This window comes from Oryctolagus cuniculus, chromosome 4 (assembly GCF_051225735.1).
Source record: "Oryctolagus cuniculus isolate XC-2025 breed Fujian yellow rabbit chromosome 4, ASM5122573v1, whole genome shotgun sequence".
Lineage (NCBI taxonomy): Eukaryota > Metazoa > Chordata > Mammalia > Lagomorpha > Leporidae > Oryctolagus > Oryctolagus cuniculus.
Genome location: NC_142870.1, coordinates 41,484,534 through 41,498,049, shown reverse-complemented (window position 1 = coordinate 41,498,049; position 13,516 = coordinate 41,484,534).

The following is a 13,516-nucleotide window of genomic DNA, read 5'->3' as shown; positions in this document are numbered from 1 at the left end:
TCTCTCCTAGTTCTGGAGGTTGGAAGTGAAAGATCAGGGTACCTGCATGCTCACTTTCTGGTATGGGTTCCCATTTGACTTGCAGAGATTGTCACAGGGTGAAGATACAGTTCTGCGGTTTCTCTTATGAAAACATGGAGGGGACCAGTGCTATGGCGCAGTAGATTAATTCCCCACCTGTGGTGCCTGTATCCCACATGGGCGCTGGTTCTAGGCCTGGCTGCTCCTCTTCAGATCCAGCTCTCTGCTGGCTCCTGGGAAAGCAGTAGACAATGGCCCAAATGCTTGGGCCCCTGTACCCATGTGGGAGACCTAGAAGGAGCTGCTGGCTTCTGGCTTCAGATCACCACAGCTCCAGCCATTGTGGCCATTTGGGGAGTGAACCAGCAGATGGAAGATCTCTCTCTCTGTCTCTCCCTCTCACTGTCTGTAACTCTACCTCTTGATAAATAAATAAATATTAAAAAAGAAAAGAAAACACTGGGGCTGGTTTTGTGGCTCAGTGGGTTAAAGCGCTGGCCTGCAGCATCTCATCCCAAGTGGGCACCAGTTTGAGTCCTGGCTGTCCCGCTTCTGATCCAGCTCCCTGCTGGTGCAGCCATTTGCGGGATGAACCAGCAGTTGGAAGACCTCTGTGTGTGTGTGTGTGTGTGTGTGTACCTCTTTCTGTAACTCCTTCAAATAAATAAAGTTAATCTTTAAAAAGAAATTACTAATCACATCCTGATAGACTCACCCTCATGGTCTTATCTAGACCTAATCACTTTCCAAAGGTTCCATCTCTAAATATCCTCACATTGAGGGTTAGGGCAACAGTTATGCATTGTGGGGAACACCATTCAGTCTCTACTAAGGTGTATTAGTCTGCTTTTTGTCAGTAAAAATAAATATCTGACCCAGGCCTATTATGAAGGAAAGAAACATATTTTAGCTCAGTATCTCACAGATTCATAGTCCAAGACTGGTTATCCCCCATGGTTTGGTATTCTAAATGGATATGGAAGGCAGCATGGATGTGAAGCAATATCACCTGGCCAAAAAACATTGAATGACTGGGTGTAACGCAGGCTTATATAAAACAAGCCCGCCCCACAAATATCCTTCAGAAGGAATATCCCCAGATGATACGAGGACCTAAGGACCTCTCATTAGGTCTAATTCCTGAGCATTTTTACCAATCATTGACACTGGGGTTTAAATGTTGTTTGAGTTGGAGATTCAAATACTTCTCAAACTATACCACAAAGGTTATCCTTTTAATCTTGCAAATGAGAAATAAATTGAAACTTTGCTTTCAAATAATATCTTTAAAAATTTGATATAAAAGCCGGCGCCGTGGCTCAATAGGCTAATCCTCCGCCTTGCAGCGCCAGCACACTGGATTGTAGTCCCGGCCAGGGTGCCGGATTCTGTCCCAGTTGCTCCCCTTCCAGGCCAGCTCTCTGCTGTGGCCTGGGAGTGCAGTGGAGGATGGCCCAAGTGCTTGGGCCCTGCACCCCATAGGAGACCAGCAGAAGCACCTGGCTCCTGCCTTCAGATCAGCGTGGTGCACCAGCCACGGCGGCCATTGGAAGGTGAACCAACAGCAAAGGAAGACCTTTCTCCTGTCTCTCCCTCATTGTCCACTCTGCCTGTCAAAAAAAAAAATAGAAAAAAAAGAAAAAAAAAAAAGAAAAGAAATTTGATATAAAGTCATTAAATGCCAAAACACCTAATAAAATACATTTCTTAGAAAAAATCTGTGTTTCCTTCTTACTCTGAATTGATCACATTTATGAAATTCCATGCTGTACAACTGGCACTGAAGTTCCCTTCTCCAAAATATATACTCAAAGTACTTCCAAAAGTTCATCAAAAAATGAAACCAAATGATATTTTCATGTAAAATTGTAAAATGTTTTTACATCCATTCATAAATTTGTCATGATATTCTTTTTTATGAACTTCTTGAAGACTCATCACACAGTGTATATCAATCAGCAAGTATTTATACATTTGTAATTAACAGGCCTTTTCCCAGCAATTTTAGGTACACAGAAAGTTTAGAGTGCCTTCACAGCTGATATGTCCCCTTCTTAACTTTCCTTAGTGTGCCACATTTACTGCAATCGATGAGCTAATACATAATATTGGCAAACATGTTTTGATAGACTAAATCTACCATTAGAGCGCCATATGCTGTAATTTCAATGTCTTAAATCCCTTTCACTCAAGGTTCATTTCCAAACTGATGTATTCACTGGCAAGACTTTAGATATCTAAAAGGAATTATTTGAACAATGGAACAGAGATAACATCAATTCTCATTTCTACAAAACTCTCCATAGTTGAACATTTGCGACTGTACTCTTCTTTCCCTCTTTTTTTTCTTTCCAGTAAGTTCCAAGGTCTAAGTTATATCGACTTTAGAGATGAAAATTGTCATCTCTCAGAATTCACCCCAAATACTATCAACTAAAATTAAATGAACCACAGAAAATAAAAATAATTAGAAATGACCTACAGAAAATTCTAATCTTCCTCTGTGAGTCTCTTGGTAACACTAAGTGACAAAGAGGAGAAATTTATGCTGCGTTTCTAATAGCAAGGCAATCTTTTTTTTTTTATTTGCTATATCCAAGCACTAGCATCTGCTTGGTTACATTTCAGCTAAATTTCATGATGTAGTGTGTCAGTTCAAAACAGCTACTTCAAAGATTGCTTTCTGCAGCCATGTTTGATATTGGTATTTGTTCTAAGTCCTTTGTGGGTGCATTAATTAGATCATTTTACATTAATGGAAACTGTTTGCCAAACAGTTACTCTGGCAATTTGAAGTGGAATTTCTTTTTTTTTTTCTTGCAGGCAGGCTTGATCTGGATTGGGGAAAATCCAAGAAAACTGACAGATATGCATTTTTCTACTACCACTCAATATTTTGGTTTCATGGTTAATTGTGCACAGACCGAATGCCTTTGAAGATACAGTGGGATTTTATTTATAAATTTTCTTATTTTTGTACCTTTCTAAATATTCTGCTTAACATCAGCGTATATTTGCATCACTGTGTAGTTTTTGCCTTTCATTTTTTTATTTATTATTTAAATTTTAACAGAAAAATGACTTCTTTAGTAAAAACATTGTTATGTAAAAATAAATTTTTAAGACACTATTTTTCTTTTTTAACTTTTATTTAAGGAATATAGATTTCCAAAGTACAGCTTATGGATCACATTGGCTCCTCCCCCCCATGACTTCCCTCCCACCCACAACACTCCCCTTTCCCGCTCTCTCTCCACTTCCATTCATATGAAGATTCATTTTCAATTTTCTTTGTATACAGAAGATCAGTTTAGTATAAATTAAGTAAAGATTTCAACAGTTTGCACCCACATAGAAACACAAAGTGAAAAATACTGTTTGAGTACTCGTTATAGCATTAAATCTCAATGTACAGCACACTAAGGACAGAGATCCTACATGAGGAGTAGGTGCACAGTGACTCCTGTTGTTGACTTTACAAATTGACACTCCTGTTTATGGCATCAGTGATCTCCCTATGGTCCAGTCATGAGTTTCCAAGGCTATGGAAGCCTTTTGAGTTCACCGACTCTTATCTTATTTAGACAAGGTCATAGTCAAAGTGGAAGTTCTCTCCTCCCTTCAGAGAAAGGTACCTCCTTCTTTGATGACCTGTTTTTTCCACTGGTATCTCACTCACAGAGATCTTTCACTTAGGTGTTTTTTTTTTTTTTTCCAGAGTATCTTGGCTTTCCATGCCTGAAATACTCTCATGGGCTTTTCAGCCAGATCCAAATGCCTTTAGGGCTGATTCTGAGGCCAGAGTGCTGTTTAGGACATCCACCATTCTATATGTCTGCTGTGTATTTCACTTCCCATGGTGGATCGCTCTCCCCTTTATTTATTCTATTGGTTAGTATTAGCAGGCACTAGACTTGTTTATGTGATCCCTTTGACTCTTAGTCCTTTCATTATGATCAATTGTGAACTGAAATTGATCACTTTGACTAGAGTGAGATGGCATTGGTACATGACACCTTGATGGAATTGAATTGGAATCCCCTGGTATGTTTCTAACTCTACCATTTGGGGCAAGTCAGCTTGAGCATGTCCCAAATTGTACATCTCTTTCCACTCTTATTCCCACTCTTATATTTAACAGGGATCACATTTCAGTTAAATTTCAACACTTAAGAATAACTGTGTATTAATTACAGAATTAAACCAGTAGTATTAAATAGAACAGACAAAAAAAATAAGAGGGATAACGTATTAAGTTGTCCATTAACAGTCAGGGCTATGCTGATCAAGTCACCGTTTCCCATAGTGTCCATTTCACTTCAACAGGTTTCCTTTTTGGTGTTCAGTCAGTTGTCACCGATCAGGGAGAACATATGATATTTGTCCCTTTGAGATTGGCTTATTTCACTCAGCCTGATGTGTTCCAGATTCCTCCATTTTGTTGCAAATGACTGGATTTCATTGTTTTTTACTGCGGTATAGTATTCTAAAGAATACATATCCCATAATTTCTTTTTCCAGTCTACCGTTGATGGGCATTTAGGTTGGTTCCAGGTCTTAGCTATTGTGAATTGAGCTGCAATAAACATTAGGGTGCAGACCGCTTTTTAGTTTGCCAATTTAAATTCCTTTGGGAAAATTCAAAGGAGTGGGATGGCTGGGTCGAATGGTAGGGTTATCTTCAGGTTTCTGAGGAATCTCCAGACTGACTTCCATAGTGGCTTGACCAGTTTGCATTCCCACCAACAGTGGGTTAGTGTCTCTTTTTCCCCACATCCTCGCCAGCATCTGTTGTTGGTAGATTTGTGTATGTGAGCCATTCTAACTGGGGTGAGGTGAAACCTCATTGTGGTTTTGATTTGCATTTCCCTGATTGCTAGTGATCTTGAAGGTTTTTTCATGTGTCTGTTGGCCATTTGGATTCCCTCTTTTGAAAAATGTCTATTGAGGTCCTTGGCCCATCTCTTAAGTGGGTTGTTGGTTTTGTTTTTCTGGAGTTTCTTGATCTCTTTTGTAGATTCTGGTTATTAACCCTTTCTGTTTGTTATGAATGAAGGTGAAATAAAGACTTTTCATAACAAACAGAAATTGAAAGAATTTGTTGCCACTCGTCCAGCCCTGCAAAAGATGCTGTTTTGATTACAACTGCCCTGTAATATGTCCTGCAATCTGGTATTGTGATGCCTCCGGCTTTGTTTTTGTTTACAAGATTGCTTTAGCTATTTGAGGTCTCTTGTGCCTCCATATGAATTTCAGCATCATTTTTTCCAGATCTGCGAAGAATGACTTTGGTATCTTGATTGGGATTGCATTGAATCTATAAATTGCTTTTGGGAGAATGGACATTTTGATGATGTTGATTCTTCCAATCCATGAGCATTAAAGATTTTTCCATTTTTTGGTATCCTCTTCTATTTCGTTATTTAAGGCTTGGCAATTTTCATCGTAGAGATCCTTAACGTCCTTGGTTAAGTTTATTCCAAGGTATTTGATTGTTTTTGTAGCTATTGTGAATGGGATTGATCTTAGCAGTTCTTTCTCAGCCGTGGCATTGCTTGTGTATACAAAGGCTGTTGATTTTTGTGCATTGATTTTATATCCTGCCACTTTGCCAAACTCCTCTATGAGTTCCAATAGTCTCTTAGTAGAGTTCTTTGGATCCTCTAAGTACAGAATCATATCGTCTGCAAAGAGGGATAGTTTGACTTCTTCCTTCTCAATTTGTATTCCTTTAATTTCTTTTTATTTTCTGATGTCTCTGGCTAAAATTTCCAGAACTATGTTAAACAGCAGTGGTGAGAGTTGTCATTCGTGTCTGATGCCAGATCTCAGTGGAAATGCTTCCAACTTTTCCCCATTCAATAGGATGCTGGCTGTGGGTTTTTCCTAAATTGCTTTGATTATATTGAGGAATGTTCCTTCTATACCTAATTTGCTTAGAGTTTTCATCATGAAAGGGTGTTGAATTTTATCGAATGCTTTCTCAGCGTCTATTGAGATAATCATATGGTTTTTCTTCTGCAGTCTGTTAATATGGTGAATCACATTGATTGATTTGCACACATTAAACCATCCCTGCATACCAGGGATAAATCCCACTTGGTCTGGGTGGATGATCTTTCTGATGTGTTGTTGTATTCTATTGGCGAGAATTTTATTGAGGATTTTGCTTCTATGTTCATCAGGGATATTGGTCTGTAGTTCTCTTTCAATGCTGCATCTTTTTCCGGCTTAGGGATTAAGGTGATGCTGGCTTCATAGAAAGAATTTGGGAGGATTCCCTCTTTTTCGATTGTTCTGAATAGTTTGAGAAGAATTGGAGTGAGTTCTTCTTTAAATGTCAGGTAGAATTCAGCAGTGAATCCATCTGGTCCTGGGCTTTTCTTTGTTGGGAGGGCCTTTACTACGGTTTCAATTTCTGTTTCAGTTATGGGTCTATTTAGGTTTTCTATGTCTTCATGGTTCAATTTTGGTAGATTGCATGTGTCCAGGAATCTATCCATTTCTGCTAGGTTTCCCTGTTTGCTGGCATACAAGTCCTTGTAGTAATTTCTGATGATTCTTTTTATTTCTGTGGTGTCTGTTGTTACGTTTCCTTTTTCATCTTTGATTTTATTGATTTGGGTCTTTTCTCTTCTTTTTTTAGTTAGTTGGGCCAATGGGGTGTCAATTTTGTTTATTTTTTCAAAAAACCAGCTCTTCGCTTGGCTGATTTTTTGTAATGTTTTTTGGATTCAATCCTGTTAATTTCTTCTCTGATTTTAATCATTTCTCTTCTCCTACTAGATTTGGGTCTAGTTTGCTGCAGTTTTTCTAGGTCCTTGAGATGCGCTGAAAGCTCATTTATTTGGTACCTTTCCAATTTCTTGATATAGGTGCCTATTGCTATAAACTTGCCTCTCAATACTGCTTTTGCTGTATCCCATAAGTTTGATATGTTGTGTTGTTATCCTCATTTACTTCCAGAAAGTTTTTGATTTCTCTTTTCATTTCTTGAATGACCCAGTGTTCATTCAGGAGCATGTTGTTCAGTCTCCATGTGTTTGCATACTTTCAAGGCTTTCCTGAGTTGCTAATTTCCAGTCATTCCGCTGTGGTCTGAGAAACTGCATGGTATGATAATAATTCTTTAAAATTTGCTGAGACTTGCTTTATGGCCTAGTATGTGCTCAATCCTAGAGAAGGTTCCATGTACTGCTGAGAAGAATGTAAGGTCTTTAGATGTAGGGTTGAAAGTTCTGTAGATATCTGTTAGATCCATTTGGGCAATAGTGTTGATTAAATCTGCTGTTTCCTTGTTGATCTTTTGTCGGGATGATCTGTCTATTTCTGAGAGTGGAGTATTGAAGTCCCCCAGTACAATTGTATTGGAATCTAAGTCTCCCTTTAAGTCCCTTAACATATCTTTTAAATAGACCGGTGCCATGTTATTAGGTGCATATACATTTATAATAGTTACATCTTCCTGTTGAATTGAACCCTTAATCATTATATAGTGCCCCTCTTTGTCTCTCTTAACAGTTTTAGTGTTAAAGTTTATTTTGCCTGATATTAAGATGGCTACACCTGCTTATTTTTGGTTTCTGTTGGCATGGAATATCTTTTTCCAACCTTTCACTTTCAGTCTGCATGCATCTTTGTTAGAGAGAAGTGTTTCTTGTAGGCAACAAATAGTTGAGTTTTGTTCCTTAAGTCAATCATCCAATCGGTATCTTTTAACTGAAGAGTTAAGTCCATTTATGTTTAATGTGACTATTGATACATAGTGACTTTGCCCTGCCATTTTCCCAGAGATATTTTCTAGTATATGCTTTGAGCTTCCTATGCTCTTTTACTGGGAGGTTTTCTTCCTTTACCTTCTTTCATATTGATGACCGTGTTTCTGTTTTTCTAGTGTAGCACATCTTTAAGTATCTTTTGCAGGGCTGGACGAATGGCAACAAACTTTCAATTTCTGTTTGCTATGAAAGGTCTTTATTTCACCTTCATTCACAAATGAGAGCTTAGCAGGATATAATATTCTGGGCTGGCAGTTTTTCTCTCTTAGCACCTGTGCTATGTCTCGCCATTGCCTCCTAGCTTGTAGTGTTTCTGATGAGAAGTCTGCTGTGAGTCTCATTGGAGATCCTCTGAGAGTAATCTGACGTTTCTCTCTTGCACATTTTAGGATCTTTTCTTTCTGTTTCACTGTGGTGGGTTTAATTACAACGTGTCATGGTGAGGATCTCTTTTGGTCGTGTTTATTAGGGGTTCTATGAGCTTCCTGTACTAAGATGTCTCTGTCCTTCTCCAAACCCAGAAAGTTCTCTGCTAGTATCTCACTAAAAAGGCCTTCTAATCCTTTCTCTCTCTCCATGCCTTCAGGAACTCCTAGAACCCGAATGTTGTTTTTTTTTAATAGTATCCTGTAGATTCCCAACAATATTTTTTAGATTTCTAATTTCCTCTTCTTTTCTTTGGTTTGACTGTATGCTTTCCTGTGCTCTGTCTTCTAAGTCAGATATTCTCTCTTCTGTTTCACTGACTCTGTGTTTTAGGCTTTCTAATGTGTTTGTCATTTGATGTATTGAGCTCTTCATTTCATTTTGATTTCTCTTCACTATCACACTTTCCTGTTCTACTGGTTTCTGCATTTCATTTTGATTCTTCCTTAAAATTTCATTTTCACGAGAGAGATTTTCAATGCTGTCCAATAAGGATTTCTGTAGTTCAAGGATTTGCTTTTGAAAACTTCTAAATGTTCTTTCATAAATTTTTTGAAATCTGTATATTGCATTTCTTCTATCTCATAATCTTCATAATCTTGGCTTGGGGTGTTTTGTTTATTTGGAGGCATCATAGTGTCATCATTGATCTTGTTCCCTCGATTTTTGTGTTTGTTGCTTGGCATTGTTAATTCTTCTTCCCTCACTGTAAGGTTATATATATATATATATATATATATATATATATACTATGTCTGTGTTATGTGTACTGTCTGCTGTTGGAGGAGCCTTGGAGGCTTGAGATGGGTGTGGCCTGAGAGCTCTGCTTGGTTCTTCCAGGTTACGGGTGTGCAAAGGTGACACCTTCAGGTTATGTGTGGTAAATCTCTCTGCTTTTAATTATTTATTTATTTATTTATTTATTTTTATTTTTTTTATTCAGGAGGTAAGTAATACCGCAAGGCTGAGCATAATTGATGGTATTTAGCTTCCAGTCTCTGGCTTCTACCCAAAGAGTCTGTGCGGGCTCAGTTTCTTTTTTTTTTTTTTTTTTTTTTTTTTTTATACAGGCAGAGTGGACAGTGAGAGAGAGAGACAGAGAGAAAGGTCTTCCTTTTGCTGTTGGTTCACCCTCCAATGGCTGCAGCGGCCAGCGCACTGCAGCCGGCACACCACGCTGATCCGATGGTAAGAGCCAGGTGCTTCTCCTGGTCTCCCATGGGGTGTAGGGCCCAAGCACTTGGGCCATCCTCCACTGCAGTCCCTGGCCACAGCAGAGAGCTGGCCTGGAAGAGGGGAAACTGGGACAGAATCCAGTGCCCCGACCAGGACTAGAACCCGGTGTGCCGGCGCTGCAAGGTGGAGGATTAGCCTAGTGAGCCGCGGTGCTTGCCATGGGCTCAGTTGCTCCTGCGGACTCCCACTGGGTTGCCTAGGCTACTGAATTGTAGCGCCTCAGTTCCTTAGCTCTCCCCTTTTGTTATGTATATCCCGAGTGGGCCTGCTCTTTGTCTCTTGCTGGCCTTTGCAAGGTTGGCGGAGAGAGAAACTCATCTTACCAGTACCCCCCCACCTTTTTTTTTTTTTTTTCCTTCTCTCCTGTAGTCAATCTGGTGAACTTTCCCACCTCGAGCCTGCTTCCCTCTAGATTCTGTCCGCCGTTTCCCCGCCAATGTCTCGGGTTACTGAGCTCACCTCCCCTTCCAGTGCCGATGTGTGGACTCGGAGCCCTGGGCGTCTCTGCTCTCCCCGCTGGTCGTCTGTGTCACATCCACTCCCCTTTCCAGCACTGGCATGCAGACCCTGCAGCTCCTGCGGCTCGGCTTCCATGTGGTGGGCTTCCTTGTTCTCCCCATAGGTCCTCTGAGTCACAGCCACTAAATCCGGAAGAGTTTCCTCTGCAATTTTTTCCTGATCCTTTTTCTGAGGCTACTGTAACTCCACTTTTATTAAACTAAATTTTCCTGAACTATCGGTGCACACTCTCACTATTCCGCCATCTTGGCTCCACCCCCCAAGACACTATTTTTCAAACTTTGAATTCTAATAAATGATTTCCTTTCAAAATTTATTCTGATTTGAATTATTAAGAAATTACAGGCGGGCACCACTGCTCAATAGGCTAATCCTCCGCCTGCGGCACCAGCACATCTGGTTCTAGTCCCGGTCGGGGCGCCGGATTCTGTTCCGGTTGCCCCCCTTCCTGGCCAGCTCTCTGCTGTGGCCCAGGAGTGCAGTGGAGAATGGCCCAAGTGCTTGGGCCCTGCACCCCATGGGAGACCAGGAGAAGCACCTGGCTCCTGGCTTTGGATCAGCACGATGCACCAGCCACAGCGCACCAGCCACAGCAGCCATTGGAGAGTGAAGTAACAACAAAGGAAGACCTTTCTCTCTGTCTCTCTCTCTCTCTCACTGTCCACTCTGTCAAAAAAAAAAAAAAAAAAAGAAATTACAGTCAAGCTACAGTGTGATAACCACTTAACTGATTCATGGACATTCAAACAAGTAAGAGGTGTATAAGGAAAGAATATTAAACAACAAAATGTTTAAGAACTTTAAAAATTATTAGGGTTACTAAGGTGAGTGTATTATGAAATGTAAGAGTCTAGGATAGATTGCTTATATTAGGCATTTTTTTAAATATCCTAACAGTTTGCTTGCTATTGTGAGTCAGCTGTGTTCTCTCTTGGAACACAGACATTGTATACCTCTATACAACTAAGTCTCACATTATAATCCAGAAATTAGACAAATGTGGCAATACTTCAATTTCTTCTCTCACATATATCTTATGTATTCTTTAAATTTTTTGATGCATTTTATATTACAAATTCGCACATGTCTCTTCCTCTAAAGAAAAATCAAATCTGAGTCATTTTTAACAGAAGAAAAAAATCAATCTGTTCTTTTCTCCAGAAAGCATTTCCCGTATGTATTCAAGAAAGCAATAATCCCATGGTCAAACACACTATAGAGATACTACATGTGTCTTTTCTATTTTCCATGTCAACTCTTAACATAGAAAATGTTTAAAATGTATGAAGGAAATTGTAATTAGTATGTAGTTGAATGAGAACATTAATTTTCAACAACTTTCCTCAGCCTGTTCTAATTTGAGCATGTATTTGTTTTAAAGATGTGTATATTTGAAAGTTAGAGTTGAGAGAGAGAGTAAGAGAGGGAGAGAGAGAGGCATCTTCCATTCACTGGTTCACTTCCTAATTGGCTGCAACAGCCAAGTCTGGGCCAAGCCAAAGCCTGGATACTGGAGCTTCTTTCAATTCTTCCACATGGTACTATGGCCCAAACATCATTCAGGCCATCTTCCATTGCTTTCCCCAGGCAAATTAGTCGGGCCTAGATTGAAAACAGAGCAGCTAGGACTTAAACCAGCACCCATATGGGATGCTAGTGTTGACAGTGGTTTTTTGACTTGCTACACCACAGTGCTGGCCCCGTACCCATTGTTCTAAATATTACCAAATGGACTGAAAATAATTCAGGTCATGGCTTTCTATCTAGATTCTTTTTTTTAAGATTTATTATTTATCTGAAAGTCAGAGTTACACAGAGAGAGAAGGAGAGGTAAAGAGGGAGAAAAAGAGGTCTTCCATTCGCTGGTTACTCCCCAGCTGGCTGTAATAGCCAGAGCTGTGCCGATCCAAAGCCAGGAGCCAGGAACTTCCTCCAGAGCTCCTACATGGGTACAGGGGCCAAAGACTTGAGCCATCTTCTACTGCTTTCCCAGCCCACAGCAAAGAGCAAGTCTATCTAGATTCTGATGTTCTATACATCATGAAACTACATAGATAATTGAAATACTGTTTCATCCTCCTCAGAATCCACCACAGACCTGAAGTTCTACTACATGATTATTGGTTCTTCAATAAAATATTAGACAATCGGGGCTGGCACTATGGCATAGCAGGTAAAGCTGCTGCCTGCAGAGCCGGCATCTCATATGGCCACCAGTTCTAGTTCCAGCTGCTACACCTCCCATCCCACTCCCTGCTAATGTTCCTGGGAATGCAGTGAAAGATGATCTAAGTCCTTGGGACCCTACACCCACGTGGGAGATCCGGAAGAAGCACCAGGTTCCTAGCTTCGAATTGGCCCAGCTCCGATCATTGTCTCCATTTGGGGAGTGTCTTTCTGCCTGTCTGTAACTCTGCCTTTCAAATAATCAAATCTTTAAAAATATTAAGCAATCACCAACCAATGAGTAAAAGTTCTTTGAAACATCCACTTCCTTCAATTTGAAATTTACTTAAATACTTAATATATTGTTTTCAATAAGTATGAAAGCCCATATCCTAAAGTCCTTAATTTTGAAAATAAAAATAACAGCAAAAATAAAAACTAACACATTAGAACAAAACCACATTTCTGAACAAAGTGTGTTCTACTAGAAGCCAAGGAATAAGAAAATACCCATTTCTGAAAAACTTGTGTGAAATTCTTAAAAGCATTCCACTCAGAAATAAACAAAAAAAAGGGCTAGAAAAATTGATACAAGAAATGTGAAATACAAAATCCAGTTCTACATTGTAGTTTTGTGACCATTGGACAACTACCAGACATCTCTAAGTTTCAACTGTAAAATGAAATAGAGATAGAAATAAAATAACATGTTAATTTACATTTTAGATGAGATTCTCCATGTAAAACCTAAGCACAGTGGCTAGCATGTGATATACACTTGCTAATAGTTATCGTAAATATCCAACTTGGTAACATCTCAACAACATGTATCATCTGGGCTCCAAAGAAGACACAAATGCTCAAGACTCCTGCTGAAAGGAAACAGGTGCTGGAAGAGAATAACCCTCTAAAATACTTGAATTTTTTTCCATACATTTGCTTCTTGCTGTTGGAGTTTTGCCTAAATTGTTTGATGGCTGATAATTTACTAATAATTAAATCATTGTATCACATTCTACACCAAAGATGATTCCTAACAGCATCTGACACTCTCACAGATAAACAAGTAACACCTTTTCAGTAGCAAGGTAACATAAGCCACGGTGTTTTCTGTGGCATGTATTAAAATTATATAATTTATTAAGGGAAACACAAAAAGGTCACCTGGGGTTGTCTTGTCTTATTTGACTTAAAGGTGTAAGGGTCAAGTTAGGGCCAAAAGATGTTTTCAGTACATGACTTCTGAGCAGAAATAGAAGGTCTGTGTTCCTATAATGAAGGAGACCTCTGCTCTAACAGAATGTGAGAATGCTTAGCACACATCAAACTGATCTCTTACCAGACAGTAGAAGATGTCACAAATAGGAGAG